The sequence below is a fragment of the Bubalus kerabau genome, chromosome 15 (assembly GCF_029407905.1).
Source record: "Bubalus kerabau isolate K-KA32 ecotype Philippines breed swamp buffalo chromosome 15, PCC_UOA_SB_1v2, whole genome shotgun sequence".
Taxonomy (NCBI): Eukaryota; Metazoa; Chordata; class Mammalia; order Artiodactyla; family Bovidae; genus Bubalus; species Bubalus kerabau.
The window spans coordinates 30,034,274-30,048,055 of record NC_073638.1 but is presented as its reverse complement, the minus strand read 5'-3'; the positions used below and the strand labels follow the sequence as shown (position 1 = coordinate 30,048,055).

At 49.1% G+C, this 13,782-nt stretch overlaps 1 long non-coding RNA gene across 3 annotated transcripts in view; it reads right to left on the bottom strand.

Moving 5' to 3' along the window:
- Positions 1-205: 205 nt before the first annotated feature.
- LOC129628822 (uncharacterized) overlaps positions 206-13,782 on the bottom strand; it is a 119,751-nt gene continuing 106,174 nt past the window's right edge. The window contains exons 1-4 of one of the 3 annotated variants that reach the window (XR_008702912.1): positions 4,319-4,431; positions 1,353-1,427; positions 414-502; positions 206-319 (exon numbers count right to left, since the gene is read on the bottom strand). This is a non-coding gene — a long non-coding RNA (uncharacterized LOC129628822). Of the gene's footprint in view, positions 320-413; positions 503-1,352; positions 1,428-4,318; positions 4,432-13,782 lie in introns of those variants that run through there. The other 2 variants (XR_008702911.1, XR_008702913.1) reach the window with 2 other exon arrangements.

Sequence of the window (13,782 nt, the reverse complement as noted above, 5' to 3'; positions counted from 1 at the left end):
TGAGCCCTGAAGGGGTGAGAAGACAAGGATGGTTTGGTGACTAGGAGTAAGAAGGCCTGGGCTCAATTCTGGCTTTATCTTTGATATCCTGTGTGACCAAAGACCTGAACCTGCTTGAGGCTCTGGATTTTTTCCTTTACAAAATGGTACCCATAATGCCTCCTCAGTGGGACTGTATTTCTGGCCAAATGAGATAGAGGGTCTAGCACCGTGTTTGGCACGGCATGCAGTATGCATTTATTATGTTAGTTGACTCTTTGGAAGGAAGGGGTCGAGCAGCCACAGGTCCTGAATGAGTGCCTGAGAGTTGTCCCGAAGCCTGGAGAGAACAAGCGTGGAGATGGGCATTGAGGAGAGAGAGAAGAGAGGTGTGAATGGGGGGAGATGGGCAGGAAACTGAGAGACAAACTTACCTACATGATGATTTTGTCTAAGGATAGGTCCTACCACGAGGATACAGGAAGGGGCAGGGTTTCAACACTCCTCAGATTGAATCTCGGACCTAAACTCAGTAAATGAAAGACAACAAAAAGTTCTCAGAAAGATTTCTTTATTATCCTAGTGAAGGATTCAAATCGACAAATCAACTTACATTGCAGCCAAAGAAGGCAGTTAGATAAGACGGAGAACTTGCCTAACTAAGGATCTAGTGGACTAGATCCTTAGGCTGCTGAGAGAGGCTTAGGAGCAGGACAAGCAATTGTTCAGAGACAAGGGAATGGATGAGATGAACTAGTGAGGCTCTAACTCTTCCATCTCTAAGGTTCTGCAAGTTGAGGTCCCTCTTATGAGCAGCTCTCAGTATTGGGAGGGGACTCTGCAAAGCCCGGGGAAAACACTGGTGTGGCAATTGAGTGGTGAGCAGAACGCTAATGAGTGCCAAGAATAACAGTGGCTTCTTAATGGAGCCCTTAATGAAGACTCATTTCTGGTTTTATTAACGTAGAGAAAAAGCACACACTCTCCCCCGCTCTCAGAGAGCAGACAGAATAAAGAGCAGCTCCAAACAGGGGGGCTGATCCCATTTCCTGGACCCTGCTTAGGATACCATTATAGGCCCTGGGAAGTGGGATAGGAAGGTCAACCTCAGAGTTCTGAGATGTTCCTCTGCACTTTGGCCAATCTGTTTAGACCCCAAGACCCCACACAGTCTCAGAGGGGAGATTTCCAGCTGCGCTCAGCCCTGCAATTTACAGGCAAGCTGCAAATAAGAACACAAAAGAGAACCATTCCCAAGGTGCTGGCAGTGATTTTAAAGGCAGACACATCCCATTAAATATTTAATTAGAATACAATCCCACCAAAGCTCTCCCACCATAAGAGGTTGGAAAACACAGCTCTCTAGGGCTTACCCAACACTGCTCACTTATTTCCAACTGTATAATCTCTGTTGACTTCAAATATAGCAAGAGGAACTCAGGTTAGACCTAGAAAATCAAATTTTAAAACTTGTGGATGACCTTGGAGTTCATCTAGTCTAATTCCTTGCTTTGTGAACATCTGAGGCCCAGAGAAATTACAAACTCAAAAAATCGAACAGCCAGTTGCATCTAAGCCATAATCCAGGACATTCCTGGAAATGCTCCCCCTTGACACCAGCCTCTGCCCCTGCTGGCCTCCCTCTCTCAGGGCTCTATAACCCAGCTGACTGACCATCCCTGGGGCTGAACTGGCATGAGCAAGGCTGTACCTCGGGGGCACTTGTGGCTAAGATTTTGAGTTGTCTCCAGTGACCAAATGCTAACCAGGATACAACTCAGGGATGGCTGTACTCAAATCATTTAGAGCCTCACAAGTTCTTTGGGTGGCCCAGTGGTTAAGAATCCATCTTGCAGTGCAAGGGACACCGGTTCAATCCTTGGTCTGAGAGGATCCCATATGCCATGGGGCAACTAAGCCCATGCACCACAACTACTGAAGCCCGTATACATACGGCTTCTGCTTCACAACAAGAGAAGCCACCACAATGAGAAGCCCAAGCACCACAAATGAAGAGTAGCTCCCGCTCGCCGCAACTAAAGAAAGCCCATGCGCAGCAACGAAGACCCACCGCGGGCAAAAAATAAAATAAATAAATAAAATCAATCTTTTTTAAAAAGCTCATTGTGGAATAAACTAGGAGACCCGTATTTTATATTAATAGATCTTTGACACCGTAAACTCAAATGGGAAATCTCAACAGAGGGATGAAATTCATCCCCAAGTAACTCCACTGCTCTTCTGGCCGCACTGCAACCCAGGCGCCAACAGTTACCAAGTCTGTGAGATGAATGGCCTAAGAACCTATGAGGGGAATGAAGGGGGCACTTCTCCAATAGCGGAGCCTTCTAGGATGGGGACTGTCTCTGATTGGTGCTCAGGGAGAGAGGACAGAGAGGACAAAGAGGGGGCAGTCCCCCCCAGGAAGGACCCAACCTGATAAGGAGCAGTCCACACCACATCCACACACCCATGAAAAGACAGCAGGGTGCATCGCTGAGTGACTGCTGGGCGCCCCGCATCATACAAGGTGCTTAACACAGGTTGTTTCTCGTTTACTTCGCACAACATCATTGTAAGGTAGATATTATCTTGCCTCTTTAACAGGGGAGGACAATGAGACACAAATGGCTTAAATCAATTGCCCAAAGTCATACAGCAAGAAATTGATGGAGCCCGACTCTATCTCCAACCACACAACAGCACCTGCAAATGAGCCCCTTAATTCCCCGGGGCGATTCTGAGAGGATGACAGTCATTTCATGGAGTGAATTGTGGAAGGTCTCTCAGACAAAGTTCCCTGGACTTTTGAGAAACTTGAGCAGTAGCTGGAAGGATCTCATTAACGGCGGCAGAACTGTCAGAAAAAAAGGTGATGTTTATTGAGCAGCTGCTGTATGCCATGCAGCTTACTATCCAGTCTCATCTGATGCTCACAGCAACCTTCTGACATCAGGTTTACAATCCTAAAGTGGTTTACAATCCTAAAGTCAGGTTCAGAGAGGGCAAGTCATTTTCCCAAGATCACACAGTGAGCAAATGATCAATTCAGGATCTGAACCTAAATCTGTCTGGTTCCAGTAGAAGAGGACCAAATGCAAGGAAACTTGACCCAAGGGGACAGTGGGGGCTGGGGAGGGGAGGCCAAGAAATCACTCAGAGACAACCACTGGGGGCCTCTCTTCCCTAGAACAGAGGAGCTTATTTTAAGAGCCTTGGCTTTGAAAAGGCAGGAGAAGGGACCAAGTGTGCCCTGACCCAAGGGCCTTTTTCACTGCTGCATCCGTCTTCCTACCCAGGAGAGTCTATGAAGATGGCAAAGGAACACATCGATAAGATGCCATTAACATGCTAGGTTACTGCACAGCGTTTAAGCACAACCACAGCCACTTTCATCTGTTTTCCCAAAGAGGTTTATGCCCCATCTGCTCACACAACCCCTGGCACAGGACTGCTCACTGGAGACTACTGGTCTGCATCCCTGTGAGCCCTGAGGTTCCACCTATAGGCTGCAAACTCGGGCTTTCGAGGCAGACAGAACAAAGTTCAAATCCTGATTTCCCCAGCTTGGAGCTTAGAGCTCCCATTTCCTCACCTCTTAAACAGAGCTAATCGTGCCCGCCTCCTAGGGATGTCATAAGCATCAAAGGGCTTGTCCCCCGCCTCCCCCAAGCCCACCCGTCTCTGCTCCCTGCTCCATACACTTTACTGGTCACTTTGCCTCCAATTGTGGAGCATGTTGAGTGCTCTGGGGCTCCCCTCTGTCCAGAGTGCCCCCTCCCTGAGGGATAGGAGAGGAACTGGCAAGACCTTGTCACCTCTGAGCCTTTTCTCACACTGGTCCCTTCTTGGTGATGCCTTCTCTCATCCTCAGCACCTCCCTGAGTCAACTCAGCCTTTGAGGGTCCTCAAGAGCCACCTCCCCTGTGAAGCCAGGGACTGCCTGGAACAGCTCCTCACCCCGCCCCCTCCAGTGGGTCTTGCCATGCCCGCTCATCTGCTCTGAGCACACACAGCCTGTGTGAAAGGAGTTCTTCTCACCCACGCCGGGAGCCCTCGAGGGCAGGGCTGGGCCAGTCATCCCTGTGTCCTCAGCACAGAGCCTAGAAAGAGCAGGTGCCTGGGAAATACCCAGAAGTAACAAATCACAGAAGAAGCCCCATTCTTTCTTTCTCTTCCCCTTCTTCCCTGGCACCAAGAGATCAGGTCTCCAGAAGATGTAAATATAGGACCGTTGACCAAGCTCAAACTTGGATGATACTCTTGGCTAGGAGGCCAGGGATTGGTTCCAATGCCTTGCCCCTGTGATAAGAGCAGGATTTTATTTTTTGCCCTCTACCTCTCAGTTGTAAGGCTCTTAAATGGACCGCAGCTTCTTAGTAGCTCCCTCTTTCTTCCTGCCAATTCTAAGACAAATGTCTGCCTCCTCTGGAGTGCCCTCACCCCCACCCCGGGCCTGAGGCCCCTCCCCACCTCCCACGCTCCCCCTCCCACCCCAGGCCTGTAGCAGTGAATGTAATTAGGCCTTTCCCCAGGACGGCACCCCCTCCACGCAGCTGAACTGCCCCTCCAACAGGGGATAATTTATGGAAATGGGTAAAGGTGTTTTAAATTATTCAATTTAAATGTAAATAGGGTAGATGGTTTCTCTGAATAAATTGTCTTATTTATGTTCCACCCAAATCCCCTCCCAGGGAAACATGGAGTGGTTGGGAACGCTCTACAGCCCAGGGCCTCCACCGCTCTTTAAATAATGTGGGAGCTGCCCTGGGGCCCCTGGGAGTGGAGACTGGGAGACAAATGGCCCTGACAGCTGGTGTCCCAGCTGGGGTCACAGGACAGGCCAAGTGCTCACCAAAGGCTGTGTCACCCCACTCCACCCAGGGTTGCTGTGACCCGGCCAGGGCACGGATGTAGGCAGAAAGCAATCCAGCTTTGTTTGCTGGGCAGTGACAGCCGGACAGGGGCTCCGTGCCCCTCTCCGCTTCTGCCCAAGGTCTCTTTTCCTCTGACTCACAAATGATGTGGGCTTCACACCTCCCTGAAAAAGTCCTGCATGTTCTGAGATGCTGACTGTGGCTCACATTTCCTTAGAGCATTTCTGTCCTAAACAGGGTTTCCTAGACACGGGGCTGCCTCGAAAGGAAACCCTTTCTTGGTACATCTCAGGCACTGTCCCACGTGCCAGTGGGAAGGCCTTTTGCAGGTGAGGAGAGGGACTGTTCTTTAGTCCCCCTCCCCCACTACTTAGTACCACTCAGCTGCCAGTGTTGCCATCTCCTGGGATTGGATCACCTTACATGCAAGCAAGTGATCATGTAGCTATTAGGGGGTTTTCAGGGGCAAAGGACAGAACATCAAAGTAGCTGAGACTATGGAAATTTATTAGCCCTGGAAACCTGGAGGCAGGGCAGACTGCAGGGGTAGATCTGGTGTCATCTGGAAGCCTTGTCCTGTTTTCCTGTGATTGCTTTTTGTGTGTCCATCATCCTCAGACTAGATGTGGTGGCAGGGGGCAGTTAAGAGCCTTAGGTCCACCCATGATGATGCTCAGAGAAAACCAGAAGAGGGCAACTCTCAGAGACTCTCCCAGAATGTGAAGAAGGCTTCCTCCCACCCACCTCTCAGAAAACTCTCCTTGCATCTCATTGGTCCATCCTAACCTAATGTCTGTGAGGAGATGGGGATTACTTTAGACCAGTCAGAGAGACCAGGAGCTGGGGGTGGGGCTACCTTCTCTCTACACAAACATGGGCTCCTATGAGGGAGGAGGAAGTGGGCATTGATGCTGAGCAGACAGTACCCATTGAAGTAACACTTGAATAATTGAAATCAATACATGTTTTAATCAATAACCATGTTTGTTTAAACCCCCATACTTTAACTGGATCAATTCTTTTCTGCCTAATCCCAAGAATCAGACTATTGCCCATCCTCCAAAGAGCAGAGAGTCAGATCAATGACCCAGATTGCAGACCAGTTGGCAAGACTGGACCAGATCAAACACAAATTGCCATCCAGATGCCTTAACTCTTTCTCAAGTTACCCCTAAATGAAGGAATGGCTTGTGCAAGCCCCACAGTCAGCATCACTCATTCTACAAACACGTCTGGACTGCCCACCTTATGCCAGGCACAAGCTAGGGGCAGAAGATTCATTGGCAAAACAGTCTGTTTCCTGTTCTTGCAGACTTACCATCCCTACAGTGGACTTTATCATGTTTGTTGCCAGTTGGTTTCGCTGCCTGCGAAGTTTTGCCAAATTTGGGAGTTTCTAGCTTACTCCTTGGAAGAAAAGTTATGACCAACCTAGATAGCATATTGAAAAGCAGGGACATTACTTTGCCAACAAAGGTCCATCTAGTCAAGGCTATGGTTTTTCCAGTGGTCATGTATGGATGTGAGAGTTGGACTGTAAAGAAAGCTGAGCACCAAAGAATTGATGCTTTTGAACTGTGGTGTTGGAGAAGACTCTTGAGAGTCCCTTGGACTGCAAGGAGATCCAACCAGTCCATTCTGAAGGAGATCAGCCCTGGGATTTCTTTGGAAGGAATGATGCTAAAGCTGAAACTCCAGTACTTTGGCCACCTCATGCGAAGAGTTGACTCATTGGAAAAGACTCTGATGCTGGGAGGGATTGGGGGCAGGAGGAGAAGGGGACAACAGAGGATGAGATGGCTGGATGGCATCACTGACTCGATGGACGTGAGTCTGGTTGAACTCCAGGAGTTGGTGATGGACAGGGAGGCGTGGCATGCTGCGATTCATGGGGTCGCAAAGAGTCGGACATGACTGAGCGACTGAACTGAACTGAGACTCATGAGTCACACCTTCTCAAGGCAGAAACCAGAAACTTGGTTACCCAGCCTCCTTTGCAGCTCCAGCACAGACATGTGACTCAGATCCCACCAATCAGATTCATTCATTCACTCTAGAAGGGAAGTACTGGAGTAAGGAGGCAATGCCCATAGTCCACGGTGCTGGCAAGGGTGGAAGTGGAGGTGTCCAGCTTTGGGTAGAAGTGACAACAAGATTAAGTTCCTGGTCCAAGAAGTGCAATCAGTGAGGAGTGACAGTAAAGGTTCTCTGGTGGCTGGTGGGAGGCAAGTCCGGTTTCCCCATCAGTCTGGTTCTGTGTGCAGCAGGGCATCAGGCCTGGAATCTGAGCCTCCAGTCTGACTCTCTACCCCTCCCTGTGACTAGACAAGACACCCAGTATTCCTGTAATATTCTTCAATCAGTCAGAGTCGTGTCTATTGCCTAAGACCATGAACCCTAGCATGCCCCATCCTTGGTGAGAGTTTTTCATTGTGAAGATCTCGCCCAGGTGGCCCTTCCCAGAATCCCCCTGAGCCCAGGCACTTTGCTGCTGCCTCTTACAGCAACCTTAACAGAGGCCCGAGCCCCTCTGTGTGTCTCCAGTTCACCCCCACTAACACACACTAAACTTTGAGCTCCCTGGGACCTGGGACCACACTTTTTGCCCCACTATATCCCCAGGTCTAGTTTAGAACCGGGGTTAGAATAGGTGCTCACTAAGTACTTGTTGTGATGTGATCATTGCCACTGTCTTCATTAGTGACATCAAAAGCCCACCAATAGCAGGCTCTGGATTGAGCAACACACACAGAGAATGGCCCGTATCTTGACCTCCCCTTCTCCACAATCAGCAACCAGGTACACATCCAGGCACTTCAGTGCCCACTGGGAAGTCCTTTAAAATACCAAAGGGCTGCCCTCTGACCCCTACCCAGTTCCCTAATCCCTCCTTGCCAGGAGGGATTTACTTGCCAGGAGGGATTGCCTTGCATTTACTCTTTCCAGCCAGCTGGTTCCACCTCAGCCTTGCCCCTACTTCCTGCCCTGCTCTGGACAACCTTGGGAGATCTCCATCCTTGGCATAGAGGTGACCTCCCAAAAGACCCTGGAGAGATATACCCAGATGGGTTACATTGCCCATCCAAGGGTGTCCTTAATCCTGGCAAGCCCTTCAAACTTGCCCACACACACACACTCACACACTCTCTCTCTCTCTATCCCCTCTGCAGGAAGAGCCAGAGGAAATGGACAAGCTTTCTGGAATCAATTTCATGCCTTAGCGTGATAAACAACCAAGCAGAGACTGGCACCCATCAAGAGAGTTAATGGCCTTGGTCTCTGAGTGATAAACCACCCCCTGATAAAGAAAGTGAGACTTTTCCTCCATGCATCACTCCACCAGGAGCAGACTCATACCAGCCCCAACTGCACTTCCCCAGGTGTGGACGAGACAAGCACGTCCCCCTTCCCCAGGCAGCACACAGCCTCTCATCAGCGGGGGGCCTGGGACGCCCAAGGCAGAAAGCACCTGACCTGTTACCTTAGCTAGCAGTGCCACAGATCAGATAGAGCTGGCCACGTGGGTTCAAACCCTAGTTCCACTTCTCACTCTCCGAGTGACCTTGGGTAGGCTACCTAAATTGTACCAACCTTACATGTACCTCTGAAGATTGAGATGCTTTTTGCAAAGAGCACGTAGTATAGCCTCAATAATCTTAGCTATTGTTTTATTATTATTATTATTATGACTCCCTGTAGCTAGGAAGTTCCTGATCCATCTAACCTGAATCCTACCCACTGCCTTTTAAGGTCATTGCTGCTCATTCTCTTCCTAGTGGGCATGGAACTCAGCCGTCTCTAGTGTGATGAGGTAGGAAAAATAATGGTGCTGGAAGACAATGAGCTACGTTCAAATCCACCTCATGCCTGTTAGCCGTGGTTCTCTTTATAGCCAACGAATGTAAGACAGATTCTAAATATATAATTACTAGCTGTGTGGATGGACAGATGTCATTCTACTCTTGTGGGCCACAGGTTACTGCATCCTTGTTTGTACAGTAGAAAAAGAACACGGCCTCTAAAAGTCACAATGAGGATGAGGTCAGATGCAGTAATATCTAAGAGATGGTGGGTGACCAGGGATGTTGGTTGAACCTGAGCCTGCACATACACTCGAAGAGAGACTACCTAGATGTCTCAGATCATCTATCTGAGACATACAATGACCCTGTTTCTAAAACCTTCCCCACTTCATGTCCAGCACAGCAGAGCCTTCCATGCTTCTTCAGCCTGAGGAGCACATTTTGTTGTTGTTGTTGTTTTGGTTGCATTGGGTCTTAGTTGCAGCATGCAGGATCCTCTTGCATCATGCAGGATATTTCCTTGCAGCACACGAGCACTCTAGTTGCAGCGCTCAGATTTACTTGCCCCACTGCATGTGGGAATTTAGTTTCCCTGACCAGGGATCCAATCCATGTCCTCTGCATAGAAAGACAGATTCTTAACCACTGGACCACCAGGGAAGTCCCAAGGAACACTTATTTAAAAGTGAGAAGCCAATGCCAGAATTTACCAGAAGTAAGTAAAATCCTTGCTGTCCTGCACAGAAAAGCCAATGTCCAGGAGAGGGCAGGTGAGTAGCAACTGACATGTGCCCCACACTTAGCAGTGAACAAATGTGTTCTCGGGTAATGTCTTACCAAATACTTTCACAGACCAGGTTTGCCCAAGGGGACACTAGCTCTGAATAGGGAGTCAACTTCCCCAAAGTGATAAAGAAGGATGTGAGCCCATAACCAGTCTCCCCCACTCCCTCAGGCTCTCTGCCCTCTCCCCACATGTACTCCTATGCCACTGGAAGACCTCTGTCAGTCTTCTAGCTCAATACCTGTCATAATCCCTAGCCTAGAGTATTTTCCCAATAGTCAAGCATCTAATGGTCAAATGGGGAAATCCTAATTTCACCCATGGGGAAATCCTAATTTCACCCATGGGGAACCTGAGGCAAAAAGAGAAGTAGTGAGAAACGCTCGGTCACAAAGCTGGAAGGTGTTGCAATGGATCCACTAATAGAAGAACACGAGCTCACCCCAAAATGTCAGAACTAGAAGAATCCTAGAAGGTCATGTGGTCAAGGCCCTGCCCGTCCTGTCCTGGTAATCAAATCCAAGTTCTCCCACTCAGAGCCTGGAGGAGGGGAAACAAGAGGTTTTTCCGGCTGGATATAGTAGATTAATTACAAAGTGTCCCCAAATCTTCCCCTACTGAGATCCATGCAATTTGGATTTGCAGCTTCTCCCAACAAGAAGTAGAGTCTGTTTTCTTTCTTACTCAATCTGGGCTGCCTTTTAACTCTCTTTGACCAGTAGAAATTCAACAGAAGTGATGGCGTCCTATCTCCAAGGTGAGACTCCAAAAGACCATATGAGCTTCCACGCTCTCTTAGAACCCAGCTGGCACCATATAAGCAACTCTGGGCGAACCTGTTGGAGGATGAGAGACAAGTTAAAAAGAGCCTGCTTGTCCCATATGACCTCTGCCCACAGCCAACCACAGATATGTAAGTGATTCCAGCCAAGATCAGAAGAACCATCCAGATAACCCATAGACTCACAAGAAATCACAAACATAATTAAGTCACTGAGTTTTGGAGTGGTTTGTTACAAAGCACCAACTAACAGATACTTTGGGCTTGAAGAAAAGATCCCAAGTTGTAGTGCTAGAGAAGTTGAGGTCTGTGCTCCTGTAGGGCCTTGAAGGAACAGGACCCTTTTCTGCAAAGAGTCTGCTTGAGTTTCTATCTAGTCTGTCTAGCTGCTGGGCCTGGCCCATCCAGGACCAGTGAGTTCAGGTCTAGTTCTAGCCCTACCCTTCCCACCCACCTTGGCACCCACAGTGCCCACTCTTGGCACTTTCCAGAAACAGTCTGTGCAGGGAGGGCTGCAATGAGAGTAAGGCTGTCCACTATCCAGAAGGAGCTAGCCCCAAAGACAAAGCCTGACAAAGCCCTGAGGTGGGGTCTCCATGGTAGAGAAGCTTCTGGGACCAGACATCTCCCCGCCCACCACCCAGGGGAAGCAATCAGCCCCAGAGGAGCTGAGCAGGCCGCTTGACATTTGATGGGAGTCATTATCAGACACTTATTCCCAATCAGGACTCAAGTGTCTCTGAGGGCCCCTCTGCTGCCTTCTCATTCCAGGGAGCATTAACAGCAGGGCGGGGGTGGAAGGGGACGGTGCGTGGAGGTGCAGGTCTGGGCAGAGGCCCTCAGACCCCCCCTTCTGACTCCAGCCCCCTTCATGCCTCCCGAGGCCCCTAGGGGCAAGCTAGCTCATGCCAGAGTGTGGAGAGTGGAGGACTCCAGGGTGGGGAGCTTGACTCCTCAGTCCTTGGAAAGACCGGACACAGAGACGTTCAAAGAGATGTATGCAGGAGTCTGGCTCAGAGCAGAGATTCCAGCCAGGCCCAAGAAGGGCTTTGTCTCCAAGGCTCATGGCTCTGGGGGTCCTGAGTCCCCACCCCAGGCAGCCACCTCCTCCCTCAGTCGGTGCTCCAGGACCAAGGCCAGGCTCCTCCCCTTGCACACAGACCAGAACTCCCTCTGCAGCCAGACGGCCGTATGCAGAGAGCGCATGAAGGCCTTTTAAGGCTCTCCCAGGTCCAAGCCACCTAACTTCTGCTCCAAAAAGAAGGCAATGATTCCTGCCCTGCCTCTTTGCACGAGACTATTGCGAGAATCTTATTCTTTAAGAAAGCACTTGATAAATAAAACGAGGACTAAGTCCAGCTGTCCCCAGTGGATCATCAGCACAACGTGGGCAAGCTCAGATGAGTCAGGTGCAGGCGCGATGGTAGACGAGTGTGCGTGTGTCTGCGCTGGCATCTCACTGCGTGCCTCAGCACTCAGTACCAGTACTTCACGGTCTGGGATTGTCTGTGGATTTTCACCGTCTATGTCTCTATTCAGGCGGTGAATCAACTGTATTGATGTGTTACAGCCTGAATGCAGAGGCAGAGTTTTGAAGTTATAAAAGAAAGGGACCAAAAATACCTTGAAGTGGGGTTTGACAGTCGAGAGTACACACACACACACACACACACACGTGCTCTCAAGGAACTTAAGGACTCAAATAACCAAACACAAAAAAAATGGAGAAAAAGGTGGGTGGAGAGCCACAGAATAAAGGGCCCTGAGAGTCATCAATCCAGAAGGCTTCCTGGAAGAGGAGGTAAAGTCTGAGATGAATTTTGGTAGAAAGGCTGGACATGCAAGCAGCAGGAAAAGATGGCTTTGGGAGAGGAATAGAAATGAATGTTTTAAGTAGTCTATTGTCAAATAATGGTAATCATATTTTATCCTGGCAAAGCAGTTGAGGATTTACAAGCCTTTTTCACATGTATTTTCTCATTTGCCTCTCACTACAGTCCCCTGAACTAGACAAGTCAGGTGTTATTATCCCCGTTTAATAGATGAGAAAACAGGCTCAGAGAAGCTGAGCAATTTTCCTGGAGTCTCCAAGCTCAGAGGCAGTGGGACTGGCAGAAGCCCCCAGGGTTTCTGACTCCTCCTTATCCAAGTAGCCTTTCCAGTCTCAGGAACCACAGCCCACCACCGGGTCTGGTTCTGTCTACAAGCTCCTTGGGGGGAGGTTCCATGTCTGAGTGATGGACTCTGGCCAGTGCTTGGGAAATCAGCCAGTAGAGGGGAGTGGTGGCTTTAGAGTCAGACAGAAATGAGGCTCGACCCCAGCTCTGCCATGTACCTCGACTTTGGCTTGTTAGCTCCCCTCTGAGCCTCTGTTTCCACATGGGTAGAGTAAAACAGAGACTGTCCCTGAAGCACTTAGCACTGTGCCAGGCACATGTATTTGCTCCAATAACGATGGCCACTGTCATTAACCTCGTGGTTATTCACTTATGATTGCTGATTAGGAAGACTTTCTTGATGGCCACTTTTCACCCTTTTCTCCCTTTCAGGATAAATGGGTCCATCATTCAACATGCATGCTGCCCATTAATTAAGGGTATGACAGACCGTCCCCAGTGGACACAAGCAATTCACTTCTCCTTCCATCCTCCTAGGCCCACATGTCTCGTCCAGACCCCACACCCTGGAGGGGCCCTAGAGATGCTCTGACACCAGTTGGTATCAGACCTGACCCCTCAGCCACCTGTTGAAATCCATTTCAGTCGCCAGGGCTCTCATTTCTATTAAAACTTCATTTGCCAAGAAAGCAGAAAGGTAATTATGAATCCTAGTCTTAAATCACTCTGCCTCTGAATTATTAAAGGGAAGAATTAAAAATAATCAGGCTTTTTCATTACACTTCATAGCAGGGAAATTAAAGGTGTAAGAATGTATTTTTTCCTCAAATTTAAGTATTCATTTTGGAGATTTATAGGGAAGTTGAAATGATTCCCTGCATGCCCAGCTTTCCCTTTTATAGAAGGGGGAGAGAGAAAAAAAACCTTGTAAAATTAAAAGGGAGATAGAGCAAAGAAGGGATTTAACATAAAGAAGTACAACTGAGTGTTTTGCATTTTAATACATTTTTTTCCTGCACAATTACACCATTGAGTGATATGGCAGAGAGAGATTAGGCTGCTGCTAATATCAGATCCTTCGTGGAGAAATAAGGGGGTCTCACCAGCCATTGGGTCAGAAAAGTATATGGGGGCATCCAAGCTGGCACCTCAGATCTCCAAGCCCTGAGAAGCAAGGACCATTTCAGCACCCAGCTTCCTTGCTCTCTCTTTTCTTCAGGAAAGAATAGGATGAGCGACCTGGTTCATTTCGCAGAGCGGGAAATCCAAGGTTGCAAGGCGGGGCAAGGCATCTTGGGGCCTGGGACAGAAAGAGGAGGGACACGGAAGAACTTCCCTCAGCCCTCCCGCCTCAACCCCACGCCCCAGGGTTGAGTGTGAGAAGCAGAAACAGGAGGATTCTAGGCCTGAGAGGCCCTGATGGATGAGACCGAGGATTGAT